Source organism: Ornithorhynchus anatinus, chromosome 5 (genome assembly GCF_004115215.2).
Source record: "Ornithorhynchus anatinus isolate Pmale09 chromosome 5, mOrnAna1.pri.v4, whole genome shotgun sequence".
Taxonomy (NCBI): Eukaryota; Metazoa; Chordata; class Mammalia; order Monotremata; family Ornithorhynchidae; genus Ornithorhynchus; species Ornithorhynchus anatinus.
The window spans coordinates 18,619,228-18,634,099 of record NC_041732.1 but is presented as its reverse complement, the minus strand read 5'-3'; the positions used below and the strand labels follow the sequence as shown (position 1 = coordinate 18,634,099).

At 47.7% G+C, this 14,872-nt stretch overlaps 1 protein-coding gene across 10 annotated transcripts in view; it reads right to left on the bottom strand.

Moving 5' to 3' along the window:
* The window catches only part of ZFAND6 (zinc finger AN1-type containing 6), an 86,921-nt gene that overhangs the window by 55,021 nt on the left and 17,028 nt on the right, over window positions 1-14,872 (bottom strand). The window lies entirely within an intron of this gene.

The following is a 14,872-nucleotide window of genomic DNA, read 5'->3' as shown; positions in this document are numbered from 1 at the left end:
ATCTTTAATCTCTCCCTCCCTCTCAGTGCAGCTTAGTGGACAGAGCCCGGGTTTGGGAGTCACAGGACATGGGTTCTAATCCTGGTACCGCTACTTGACTGCTGTGTGACCTTGGGCAAGCCACCTAACTTCTCTGGGCCTCTAGTTACCTCATCTGTTAAACGGGGATTAACAATGTGAGCCCCACGAGGGGCAATCTGATTATCTTGTCTCTACCCCAGGGCTTAGAACAGTGCTTGGCACATAGTAAGTGCTTAACAGATACCATCATCATCACTGTCCTACTCTTCTGTGGGGGCTGTGGTATTTTCGCCACCCTCAGCCCCACCGCACTTACGTTCCAATCTCAAAATTATTTAGATCAATATTAATGCCCGTCTCCCCCTCTAGACTGTAAATTCAGTGGGTGGGGAACACGTCTACCAAGTCTGTTGTACTTTCCCAGTGGCCTGCACACAATAAGTGCTCAGTGAATGGCACTGTCTCTTCCACATTCATTCAAGTGTATTTACTGAGCGCTTATAGTGTGCACAGCATTGTACTAAGTGCCTGGGAGAGTTCGACAGAACAATAAACAGCCACATTCCCTGCCCACGATGAGCTTACAGTCTTCTTTCCCCTCTTCGTTTAGACCTTGAGCCCGTCGTTTAGACTGTGAGCCTGTTGGGCAGGGATTGTCTCTATCTGTTGCTGAATTGTACATTCCAAGCACTTAGGACAGTGCTCTGCACATAGTAAGCGCTCAATAAATACGACAATGAATGAATACTAAAAAAGCATACTCTAAATTCCATGGGCTCCTCCAGAGCTCTCCACAACCTCCTGCCTCCCTATCCTCCCAAAGCTCGATGAAATGGCTGTGTATTTGCTTTCCTCACTTCCTCTCCACCACTCTCTTCTTGATCCCTTTACTCCAAGACTGCTTTCTCCAAAGTCTCATTGGCTCTGCTTGCTCCTGACCCTCCTCGACCTCTGCCGCCTTCAACACGATATACCGCTTCCTTCTCTGTGGAACGCGATTCCATCTTGGTTTCCTTGACTTGGTGCTCTCCTGGATCTCCTCCTATTTCTCCGCCTGCTCCTTTCTGTTTCCCTCCGGTAGCTCCTCTTCCGCCTCGCATCCTCTCAACATTGTCAAAATATGCCGATACTTCCTCTATTGGTGGGATTTATTGAGCGTTTACTGTGTGCAAAGCACTGTTTCAGGAGTTTGTGAAGTACTACAATACAGCGTGGTAGATGGGATCCCTGCCCACATGGAGTTTAGTCTAATAATAATAATAATAATGAATTATGGCATTTGTTAAGCCCTTACTATGTGCCAGGCACTGTACTAAGCACTGGGGTGGATACAAGCAAATTAGATTGGACCCAGTCCCTGCCCCACGTGGGGCTCACAGTTTCAATCCTCATGAGAACTGAGGCCCAGAGAAGTGAAGTAACTTGCCCAAGGTCACAGAGTAGACAAGTGACGGAGCTGGGATTAGAACCCATGACCTTCTGACTCCCAGACCCGTGCTCTATCCATTACTCCAGGCTGTTTCCAGGGGATGGCAGACACTGAGATAGATTAGGAATAGGGGAAACAGCAGAGTATAAAAATACTAGTAGTAGTAATTAGTATTATTAGTATTAAGGGGATGGGATGAGTACTGATTCATCCATTCGATCGTATTTATTGAGAGCTTATTGTGTGCTGTACTTATTGTGAGCCCTGTACTAAGGGCGCGGGAGAGTACAATACAACAGCAAACCGACATACTCCCTGCCCACAACGAGCTCACAGTCTAGAGGGGGAGACAGACGTTTATAGAAATAAATAATGACAGATATGTACATAAGTGCTGTGGGGATGGGAGGGAGGATGAAGGAACTTGTCCTTCACTTGTCCTTCACTTGTCCATCACTTGTCTACTCAGTGACCTTGGGCAAATTACTTCACTTCTCTGGGCCTCAGTTCTCATGGGGATTGAAACTGTGAGCCCCACGTGGGGCAGGGACTGGGTCCAATCTAATTTGCTTGTATCCACCCCAGTGCTTAGTACAGTGTCTGGCACATAGTAAGGGCTTAACAAATGCCATAATTCATTATTATTATAATTATTATTATTATTAGACTTCCCTATCACCGTGGATGGCACGACCATCCTTCCCGTCTCTCAGGCCCGCAATCTCGGTGTCATCCTTGACTCGTCTCTCTCGTTCATCCCACGCATCCTATCCGTTACCGAGACCTGCCAGTTTCACCTTTACAATATCGCCAAGATCCGCCCTTTCCTCTCCACCCAAACGGCTACCTTACTGCTACGGGCTCTCGTTATATCCCGGCTAGATTACTGTGTCAGCCTTCTCTCTGATCTCCTTTCCTCCTCTCTCGCCCCGCTCCAGTCTATTCTTCACTCCGCTGCCCGGCTCATCTCCCTGCAGAAACGATCTGGGCATGTCACTCCCCTTCTTAAACACCTCCAGCGGTTGCCTATCACCCTCCGCTCCAAACAAAAACTCCCCACTCTAGGCTTCAAGGCTCTACGCCACCTTGCCCCTTTCTACCTCTCCTCCCTTCTCTCTTTCTACCACCCACCCCGCATGCTCCGCTCCTCCACCGCCCACCTCCTCACCGTCCCTCGGTCTTGCCCATCCCGCCGTCGACCCCCGGGCCACGTCCTCCCGCGGTCCCGGAACGCCCTCCCTCCTCACCTCCGCCAAACTGATTCTCTTCCCCTCTTCAAAACCCTACTTAAAACTCACCTCCTCCAAGAGGCCTTCCCAGACTGAGCTCCTCTTCTCCCTCTACCACCCCCCCTTCACCTCTCCGCAGCTTAACCCTCGTCTCCCTGCATTTCCCTCTGCTCCTCCCCCTCTCCCTTCCCATCCCCTCAGCACCGTACTCGTCCGCTCAAATGTATATATTTTCATTACCCTATTTATTTTGTTAATGAAATGTACATCGCCTCGATTCTATTTAGTCGCCATTGTTTTTACGAGATGTTCTTCCCCTTGACTCTATTTATTGCCATTGTTCTCGTCTGTCCATCTCCCCCGATCAGACCGTAAGCCCGTCAAATGGCAGGGATTGTCCTATCTGTTGCCGACTTGTTCATTCCAAGCACTTAGTACAGTGCTCTGCACGTAGTAAGTGCTCAATAAATACTATTGAATGAATGAAAGGAAGCAAGTCATGGCGACGCAGACTGGAGTGGGAGAAGAGGAGAGGAGGGTTTCGTCAGGGAAGCCTTCTCAGAGGAGGTGTGCCTTCCATAAGGCTTTGAAGCGGACGAGAGCAATTATCTGTCCGATGTGAGGAGGGAGGGTGGTCCGGGCCAGAGGCAGGATTTGGGGGAGAGGTCGGTGGTGAGATAAATGAGAGCAAGGAGGTTAGCATCAGAGGAACGAAGCGTGCGGGCTGGACTGTAGTAGGAAAGTATCAAAGTGTTTAGGGGGTGCACATCCAAGTTGACACAGAGGAGAGGGACGCTTGGGGAAATCATTCCTGTAGTCTGGGAAGGCCTCTTGGAGGAGATGTGATTTTAGGAAGGCTTTTAAGGTGGGAAGAGCAGTGGACTGTCGTATATGAGAGTACAATGCAATGGGTTTGGTGGACACGTCCCTGGCCACGTGGAGCTTTCAGTCTCGGTCTCAGAAACCCTTGGTGGCCTCACCACTTTCTCTCCATCCATAAAAAGCCACTACTTTAGTTCAAGCCCTGGGAAGCAGCGTGGCTTAGTAGATAGAGCCCGGGGCCTGGGAGTCGGCGGCCCTGGGATCTAATCCTGGCTCTGCCACTTGCCTGCTATTCGACCGTGGACAAGTCATTTAATTTCTCTGGGCCTCGGTTTAGTGAACTCCAAAATGGTGGTTCAATACTTGCTCTCCTTCCTGCTTAGACCCTGAAGCCCATGTGGGACAGGGACTCCAGCAGGCCTAATTAAGTTGCATTCACTCCAATGCTCAGACCACTGATCGAAGCATAGTACGTATTTAGCAAATACCACTTGGAAACAAAACACTGTATACAATGAGACTGTAGTTTCAGCCTCCTCACGTGTTTTCCTCCCTCCAGTCCATACTTCACACCGCTGCCCAGATCATCTTCCAGAAATTTCTCTCAGCACATCTTCCCTCTCCTCAGAACCCGCCAACAAGAACTCCTTAATACTGATTTCGACGCTCTCCGCCTGCTCTCTCCATTCTACACGCCGATTCTCCTCACCCACTACTCCCCGGTTCAAACTGGTCACTGTTCCCAAATCCGCATACTCCCAATCTCCAGCCCCTCGTTCACATCGTTCTCCCAGTCTTCCCAAAATCCACGAGGCCATAGCCCGTCCCCATCATCAAAACCTCCCCTAAAATCCAGGTCTTCTCCATCCCACGTTAGTATCGATACTATTTCTGCATGCCTAACGAATGTCAGTATACAAGGGCCTGTGCGTCTTCCATTAAGAGCTCTGGCTCCCTGTGGACAGAGACTGCGTGTTGCTCTTTGATTCATTTAGTGAATTGTACTTACTGAGCGCTTATTACGGCTAAAGCACTGTACCGTACAAGAGAGGATACTATAACCTTCTGTTGCTCTTCCCCACGCTCTCGGTATAACACACCGCACCCCGTTGGACCTGGACGAATCCCACTGCTGGGTTTCTCCCTGCCGGATTAAACCAGAGGCCTGAAGCCACAAGACACTGGTAGAAAATGCTTTGTTTCTCCCCATTAAGCCAGAACTACACCTGGTTCGATCTGAATGGTTCTGAAACTTGCCCCGAGTTCGCCAGACAAGAAAAACTGCAGAATGGCCTTCTGTTTCCCAGTTTTTAACTTTTTAAACTTCCAATGCCAGTCTAGAATGAGGCACTCCATTCCTATCGAGAAAAAGTCACACTGAATTCCGCTTTTGCTCAATTTAGACAAAGGTGGCTGCTACAAAATAATTAGACCTCTTGGGATTTTGAAAAAGATGCTTAGCTGTGACTAATGCCTTTCAGTAACTCTGGTGCCCAATTACTTCTTGTCCACACTTCTTGGAAAAACTCAATTTCTTCTCACCTGTTTTCATTTCTGCTGTACAACAAGCCAAAATTAACAAATGATAGACAACACACAAAACACTGTATTTTTCATGAGGTGCAAAATAAGTCTGGGCCTCTTTCTCTCTTGCTACTTTTATATATTCAGAAGACACACACACACACAGCAGGGGGGAAGGGGACGATGACAGAGAGGGCGTTTTCGACATCCAAGCCCTCTGAAGTGGGTTTTATACGTTTGTCATCAAGTGTTTTAAGAAAAGCTACATAGTCTACATCTGGCAAAAACAGCACAGGCTTTAAGCTGAGCCCAGAACGGCAGGTCATTTAATAATACTAATACTATTACTAAGAAGAAGAAGAAGAATGGAATTTAAGCACTTAATATGTGCCAGGCACTCTTCTAAGGGCTGGGGTGGATATAAGGTGATTAGGTTGGACACCATTCCTGTCCCAAAATCCCAAAAGAGGGCTCACAGTCTCAATTCCCATTTTAGTGATGAGAGAACTGAGGCCCAAAGAAGGGAGTGACTTGCCCAAGGTCACACAGCACTCAAGTGGTGGAGTCGGAATTAGAACCCTTGACCACCTGACTCCCAGGCCTGGGCTCTATTTGTTAAGCACTTATTAAATGCCAGGCACTGAACTAAGCTCTGAGGTAGATACAAGCCAATCGGGTTGGACACAGTCCCCGTCCCACATGGGCCTCCCAGTCTTAATCCCCATTTTCCAGATGAGGGAACTGAGGCCCAAAGAAGTGAAGCGACTTGCCCAAGGCCACACAGCAAGTGGCGGAGCCGGGACTAGGATCCAGCTCTTTCTGCCTCCCAGAAAGAGCTCTATCCACTTGTCCACATATTTATTAATAATAATAATAATAATAATAATAATGTTGGTATTGGTTAAGCGCTTACTATCTGCCAAGCACTGTTCTAAGCCCGGAGGTAGATTCAAGACAATCAGGTCATCCCACGTAGGACTCACAGTCTTAACCCCCATTTTACAGGTGAGGTAACTGAGGCCCAGACAAGTTAAGAGACTTGCCCAAGGTCACACAGCTGACAAGGGGCAGAGCTAGGATTAGAACCCATGACCTCTGACTCCCAAGCCCGAGCTCTTTCCACTAAGCCACGCTTTATTTGTAGAGGAGAGCCATAATATCGCATGTGTAACATGACAGCATTTAGGGAGTTGAGGCTCCTCCGTCTCACTCTTCCAACCCGTTCAACTCCAGAATCAGAGTTACAACAGCAAACGGCTTGATTTTAATTTATGGGAATTTGTGCTTCAGAGGATAACAACTGGGGCTAAAAGGTGAGAAGGCTGGCATCTGTTGACTTTGAGGGTCAAATGGCGAAAACTGAAGGAACGCTAAAATCCTGCAAACCAGCTGTCCGGCTCTGTGTTCTGGCAACCGGTGAACATTCAGGAATTTACGATTTTGTTGCAGTTTTCAAATCTTACCGAGTCAGAGTGTCCGCCACGGCCTTCGCAGATGGTTTAAAGATACCCATTGCCTGATTTCAAGGAGAGACCAGGCCATGGGTATTCACTGTACCCGCCGGCTGGAACGCGATGGTGAAATTCGGGGTCTGCCTGGATACGGTGAGAAGCAGTGTGGCTTAGTGGATAGAACAAGGGCCTGGGAGTCAGAAGGATCTGGGTTTTAATCCTGGCTCTGCCACTTAATGTTGGTATTTGTTAAGCGCTTACTATGTGTACAGCACTGTTCTACGCGCTGGGGTAGATACAGGGTAATCAGGTTGTCCCACGTGAGGCTCACAGTTAATCCCCATTTTACAGATGAGGTAACTGAGGCCTAGAGAAGTTAAGTGACTTGCCAATAGTCACACAGCTGACAAGTGGCCTTTGTCTGCTGCATGTGACCTTGGGTAAGTCCCTTAACTTCTCTGGGCCTCAGTCACCTCATCTGTAAAATGGAAATTAAGAGTGTAAGTCCCGTGAGGGACATGGACTGGCTCTCTTGTCGCTTGGGAGAGGACAACTTAACAGTTTCTAGAAATGTCTCCCAATGTGCTAGGCACCGTACTAAGCGCTGAGGAAGATGCAAGCTAATCAGTTTGGGCGCTGTACCTGTCCCACACGGGGCTCGCAGTCAATCCCCATTTTCCAGACGAAACACCCAAGGCACAGAGAAGTGAAGCCATTTGCCCAAGATCGCCGAGTAGACGAGTTGTGCGGGAGAGATCAGCACAGTGCTACGAATCTCAGCACCTGAAGTTCTTGGTCAGCCATGGTCTAAGCAGAGTCTCGGACTTGCATTTGTATAACGCATTTATTCATACACTTTGGGGCCTAATTTCTGTAAATTTAAACAGGGAGGGGGGACGCAGATCATTACGCAGACCATGTGAGAATTTGGTCTAGCCACGAGGTGAGGAGAAAGATAAAGGAGGAAAGGGGAGAAGAGGGCGTATAAAACTGTCTCCTTTCTACCCTGCTCTCACAAGACCTGCCCCCAACGAGGTTTATAGTCTTGCATTTTTAGGTTGGGTTTTTTTCTAGTATCTGTTCAGTGCTTACTACATGCCAGGCCCTGTATTATGTGCTGGGGTGGATACAAGCTGATCAGGTTGGACACAATCCCTGTCCCACATGGGGCTCACAGTCTTAATCAGACACAGCGAATGCCTATATTGTTGCACTGTATTCTCCCAGGTGCTTAATACAGTACTCTGCACAGAGTAAGCACTCAATAAAAATGACTGTCTGATTAATCCCCATTTTACCAATGAGGGAAATGGGGCGCAGAAAAGTGATTTCCCCACAACGTCACAAGGCAGACAAGAGGGAGAGGCGGGATTACAACCCAGGTCCTTTTGACGTCCGGGACCATGCTCTAGCCACCAGGACATGTTGCTTCCCATCTGGAGGGCCGGAGAAGGTGGATACATCTCCTCTCAGGGTCATACACTCAACAAAATGTGATCTTCTGCCAGACCTTCGTGAGCCTGAGTTAAGATTTCAGATTATAATCGCCACCACCCGCCTCCTCGCTACTATCAATGAAATTAGCACCTGGATCAAAATTACAAGGAAAGGCTTGAGGATATTTCTTTTTCGATGGTATCTGTTAAGCGTCGACACTGTTCCAGGGCTGGGGTAGATACAAACTTAATCAGGTTGAGCCCCTGCCCCATGTGGAGCTCGCCATCTTGATCCCCGTTTTGAGGTAAATGAGGCCCAGAGAAGGGAAGTGACTCGCCCATGGTCCAAGAGCTGACAAGGGGCAGAGCCAGGATTAGAGCCCACGTCCCTCCGGCTCTCAGCCAGGTGCTCTAACCATTAGGCCACACTGCTTCCTCAGGTGCTTTGCCCACAGAAAAGCTCCGAGACACGACAGGAGTCACCTCTCTGAATGAAGCTCTCTAGCAACAGGTAGAGCCTTATCTACCGAGACGCTCCTTCGGTCCACAGAAAGCACGCAACTGCCCGAAAGTGATTTTGCTTTTAAATGTTATTCCCTCCTACACCCGGGGCAAGAGCAAAAAATCTTTCTCCTGCAGTAACGTCTGATATCTAGTCAGGCGGTGGGATGTCGAGACAAAGAAGTTAATAATATCAAGCTAAATATAAGTGTTTTTTATTGATCTGTTTTTCCTTCTTTTGCCTCAATTTATGCTCTCTTTCCTACTGTAAGTTTCTAATTGGTCGTTCCAATTGGAAGCTCCCAGGGAGAGCTGGGATCCTGTTTTTGTCTTCCTAATGTTCCCAGGGTGCCTAGGATGGTCTTGGGCATACAAAACGCTCCATAAGTAATAATGATGGTATTTGTTAAGCGCTTACTATGTGTGAAGCACTGTTCTAAGCGCTGGACCACTGAATTAATGAATTTACATGCTCGATCAACCCCACATCTGTACGTGTGTGCCCACGCACAGACACAATAGTAGGCATGGGGACCTTCACAGCTACCATTCTCACATGCTAATTCAAAATAATTTTTTTCTGCCCTCACTGTCAGTGATATTTTAGCCGATGGCTGGATTTAAACACATCTTCAACTAGGGGTTCAAGTTTCTTGTGGATGGGGGGCGGTTTCTCAAAGCATAACAACAACAAAGGCAAACAAGTCTGGCCATTGCTAAGGTGTTTCTTGCGGGCCTCCCCGAAAAGACAAAACCTTTCCAAAATTATGAGAGATCCAGATTTTGAGTTCGTCAAACCAGGGTTGAGAGGGAGCTCATCTTGTAGCTTGAGCTGGTTATTAACCACTTGGGATTTGGACTTCCTGATCGTCAGGCTGAAAATAGCGGCAGGGTTAAAGGAGGGGTGGGAGAATTTCATGGATGAGAAGTCCCGCAGTAGGGTCATAAGAGGGATGGAGAGGAGAAAGCGAGAGGCCGTATGGATAGGAGCACAAGGCTTAGTGGACAGAGCACAGTGTGACCTTGGACAAGTCACTTCTCTGAGCCTCAATGACCTCATCTATAAAATAATATTAACGATGGTATTTAAGCGCTTACTATGTGCAAGCAGTTCTGACACAGCTGACAAGTGGCGGAGCCGGGATTAGAACCCACGACCTCTGACTCCCAAGCCCAGGCTCTATCCACTAAGCCACGTTGCTTTGAGCCCCATGTGGGACAGGGACTGTGTCCAACCTGATTAACTTGTATCTACCCCGGCGCTCGGCACATAGTAAGCGTTTAATGAGTGCTATCTATTAAGCACTTCCTGTGTGCGGACGACTGAACTAAAAAGCACTGGGAGAGAAGACACAGATTAAGTTAAATGGGTCTTCCCTGGATGTGAGGTGGTCAGCGACCAGAGAGTTTCTCCCCAGCATCCTTGGGCTAACGTTGGAGATCCGAGCCTGGGGTTGGAGAGAATGGAGATTGAGCCAGCGGGGACGATGCGGGGGTCGGTGCGGAGGCGATGCGGGGGTCGATGCGAGCTCCTGCACCTAGGCCCCCGGCAACAGAAGGAAAGGAGCGGTAGCCGAAGCGACTGAGGAGGAAATCCCTCTGACTCATTCGTTCATTCATTCACTCAATCCTATCTTTTGAGCACTTACTGTGCGCAGAGCACTGTCCTAAGCGCTCGGAAAGTACAAAACAAGTAGACAGGCATCAATAGCGTCAATATAAATAGAATAATAAATATGTACATATATACGCAAGTGGGGCGGGACGGGGTAGAGCAGATGGAGCGAGTCAGGGTGATGGGGAGGAGGAGCAGAGGAAAAGTGGGGGCTCAGTCTGGGAAGGCCTCCTGGAGGGGGTGAGGTCTGCCCTGTTGGACAGTCACCCTGATGTTGAGGAATGTATCCTCTAGCATTCTCCCCCATTATGGAATTCTTCTCCAAAATCTCCAAACATACCAACTCTGCTGATTTTGATCGCCTATCTACAAGACAAGAGACGATCTCTCTGGGGTTAAATTTTAGGCCTCTGCAGATATTTGTTGCCTCAAAATCTGATTTAAAAGTCTTGCCCTTACCAATTCCCTAAATTCCTTCTAGCAGCGATTTTATCCATCTCTTTCTTTCCTCATCCAGTCCCGGGCTCACACCGAACTCCTCATGAAGTTTTCAGCAGTATTTAAACTTGCGCAATTAGACAACTGAGAAAGGGAAACGGATGGACTAGAAGAAGTACTTAGTAGTAAGAAGAAGAAGAAGAATGATGGACTCCTTGGCACTCATTTCTCCACCCAGAGCTCAGGAGGAAGCGGCCCTCACAGAGCCAGAGGCATGTTTACGAGGGAGAGTGCAGAACCGTCAGCTGCAGCGAGCTACAACCTGAATACTCCTATATACTCGTCTGCCTGGCCGCCGACCCCTGGCCCACATCCCACCTCCGGCCTGGAACATCCCCCCACCTCAAATCCTACAGACAGTGACTCTCTCCCCTCTTCAAAGCCTCATTCGTAACGATGGTATTTGTTAAGCGCTTACTCTGTGTCAGGGACTGTACTGAGTGCTGGGGTGGATATAAGCAAATCGAGTTGGATGCAGGCCTTGTCCCATGTGGGGCTCACGGCCCATCCAAATTTTACAGATGAGGGAACTGAGACCAAGGGGAGTGGAGTGACTCGTCCAAGGTCCCACTGCAGACATGGGGAGGAGCCGGAATTAGAACCCGTGGCCTTCTGACTCCCAGGCCTGTGCTCCATCCACTACATCAGGCTGCTTCTAAGTATGAGGGCATATCTCCTCCAAGAGGCTTTCCCTGACTAAGCCCCGCCTTTCCTCTCCTTCCACTCCCTTTGGAGACGCTCTTTCTCCCTTTCTTCTTCCCCCCACTTCCAGTCCCGCTGCACTTATGTACACGTCTGTCATGTATTTATTTGTATTGATGCCTGTCTCCCCCACTCTAGACTGTAAGCTCGTTGTGGGCAGGGAACGTATCTGTTTATTGTTGTATTGTCCTCTCCCAAGCGCTCAGAACAGTGCTCTGCACACAGTAAGCGCTCAATATATATGATTGAATGAATAAACAAATATGATCCTCTGAGTCTAGGGAAGGACCGAGGGAGGGCAATGGGGCGAGAGGGAGAGGAGGCCGGGTGTGAGGGATGGGCTCGACAGATCGAATCTTGAGGCCACAGAGGTGCAATTTCCAAAAAGTGACTGAAAACCTTAAAACGTGAATACTGAACCTAAAATGATCTTTCTGAGAAAAATGGCCACCGGCATCGCACCCTACACGGGAGCAGCGTGGCCTCGTGGAAAGAGCACGGCTTTGGGAGTCCGAGGACCTGGGTTCTAATCTCAGCTTCAACTCTGATCTCCTGTGTGACCTTCGACAAGTCAGTTCACTTCTCTATGCCTCAATTACCTCATCTGTAAAATGGGGATTAAGACCATGAGCCCTATGTGGGCCAGGGACGGTGCCCGGCCCAATTAGCCCAGTGCTTAGTACAGTGCCCGGCACAGAGTAAGAGCTTAACCAATACCACACTTATTGCTATTATAATTAATCAATCCATGGTATTTGAGCGCTTACTGTGTGCATTCATTCGTATTTGAGTGCTGCGCGCAGAGCACTGTACTAGACTCTTGGGCACGTACAGCAGAATTAACAGGTTTTTTTCCCCTGTCCATAACAAGCGCTCAGTCTAGAGGGGGAAGCAGGCATTAATATTAGTCTAATTAATACTAATAATCAATCCTGTGTAATATAATAAAAGTGCCTGCTGCAATCCTGCAAGTCAGGTTTCGATACCTACCACGTTCAGATGTGCAGACGCACATTTGCTTTTGCTGTTTAAATTTCAAAGCCATGTTAATTGTAGGCCAGTGGTATTCCAAGTGTCTGGCCTATAAACCCAAAGTGATTCTGGCCTGTTCCTTTTAATTCAGCAAGAACTTCATATAATTAGCGTAGTCGTCAGGTAACAAAGAATTAGGCTTGAAACAAAAATACATGTGTGTTTACACATGCACACATGAATATAATATCTACAATTACGGCTAGGCTAAAGCCTATAAAACGCTCAACAATGCTGACACATCCATCTCAGGCTATTACTTGGTTACCTCAACCTTTCAAAACAAAGGGACTTTTCTATCTTAAAACGCAACAGTCCCCACATGTGGCCACATTAGCACGGATCCGGGAGGCTCGAGCTTCTGGGAAGTGGAGTGGCCTAGTGGACTGAGCACGGGCTGGGAGTCGGGAGGACCTGGGTTCTAATCCCAGCTTCGCCACTTGTCTGCTATGCGACCTTGGGAGAGTCGCTTCACTTCTCCGGGCCTCAGTTACCTCGTGTGCAAAATGGGGATCAAGACTGTGACCCCACGTGGGACAACCTGATGACCTTGTATCCACCCAGTGCTTAGAACAGTGCTTGGCACACAGTAAGCGCTTAACAAATACCATAATTATCATTAAAATTCTTGCGTTCACAAGGAGGGTTGAAACCTTAGTTTTAGGGCCCTAATACCCCTCTCTCAGATGCTTTTAATACATTGAGGCCTGGCAAAAAAAAAACCCTCTAAATATTCTGCAAACCAACTAATCTGATGAATATCAAAACCGCTATACAAAATGGAAAGTCTTCAGACAAAATGTATGAATCCACAATACAGAATCTGTCTGCTGTGTAGCCTTGGGCAAGGAAGGCATTTCACTTCTCTGGGCCTCAGTTACCTCATCTGTAAAACGGAGATTAAGACTGGGAGCCCCATGCAGGACAGGGACTATGTCCAACCCGATTTGCCTGTATCCACCCCAGTGCTCAGTACAGTGCTTGGCACGTAGTAAGAGCTTAAATACCACACTTATTATCATGATGCTAAATATCTGTGCGTTCTGGCCTTCAAGAGCTTTCTTCTAGCTTTTCTCTGCTAGAAAAAGGAATTTGGGGATGGTCAGAAAATTGATTTACATGAATGAAAACTGCACTCAGGGATAGGACAAAGTCTACAGGCGGGAGGACAGGAAAAACTGGTTCGAGAACAGAATCACACCTTCCACATCACATCTTCAAATTTGAAATCAGTTTTCCTACTTTTCGTTATTGATGTTCAGCATCTGTAATGTGCCGGGCACTGTATTTAGCGCCAGGGTAGATAGAAGCTAATCAGCTGGGACACATGTCCTAGGCTTAATCTCCATTTTACAGATGAGGTAACGGAGGCACAGAAGAGAAGCTACTTGTCACATAGCAGACAAGTGGCAGAGCCGGGATTAGAACCCAGGTCCCTCTGGCTCCCGGGCTCTATCCATTAGGCCGCGTTGCTTCTCTAGTCTCCTCTACTTATTTGCAATCACCCTACTCTTCTCTGCTCATCTGCAATCGCTCGGACTCTCCTCTACTTCCTTGTAATCACCGGGGAAATATACTCCAAACACCTCCCACCGAAATAAGGCAGTGATTCCCGCACGAGAGTACTGTATGGCAAGTTTCAGAGTTTACCTCTAGAACATAAGCACGTCAACCAAACACCATTTTCAAGAAAACCCCCGTGATGTCCCCCCTCCTCAGTTAAGCGCAGATTCATCATCCTGGTTCAAATCCTTTGAAGGCAAGCAAGGAGAAAGAGTTCGGCCTTTAACAAAGAAATTCCCTCACTAAAACCGACATTCTGGCCTCTTCGATCGAACCCAGGGTTAAACGGGGGCAAGTTCAGAGAAACCCAGCCTGGTAAGTGCTGTATTTTCCTCCCGGGGAAAGCTCTAAAGTACAGACTCGGTCCCCATTTCTGAAACAGTTCCTACGGAGCTCTCGTTTCTACATTAAGGGAAATCTAGGTTACGTTGGAAGTCATGAGAAAGCAGTTTCTGCTTCCCCTTTATCCTCCCAGAAACTGCACTACCGTAAAGATGCCCTTTAAAAAAATATGAAAAGCTTTATCAATCGGACCGCTTCATTACTCTACTTTAGATTTTTAGCAGAACTACGCTTTTTTTTTTTTTTTTTTTTTTTACTGAATTAGACATACCGTACCAGTTTAGCTATAATCTGGGACTGCAATACAAGAGGTCGTAGATACAAAATATAAAAGCAAAAACCTCACCCTGCTACGTTCTCTCTCGGAATCGAGGAACCGAGCATCTGAATAAAATAGACACTTCAGTTATTAGAAGACAGAAGACGGATTCCCCGACCGATTAATATACACCAGGATTCTGCTACGATACTCGCCCTGCAAGAGGCACCGTCAAAAATGGAAACAAACAAGCAATTACAAAAGAAACTCAGTCCAGTTTGATCCAACACCTTATTTCCTGTCTAAGCCCTTTTGTTCTGCTTCCCTGCTTAATTTGTATGTTCTGGTAGCTCTGTAAAAAGGAAACAATGACAAAATGCGCTTTAGACATCTGGACGACTGGGTAACCGGGTCAAAAAAAACGCACATGACATGATTAGAACAAAAT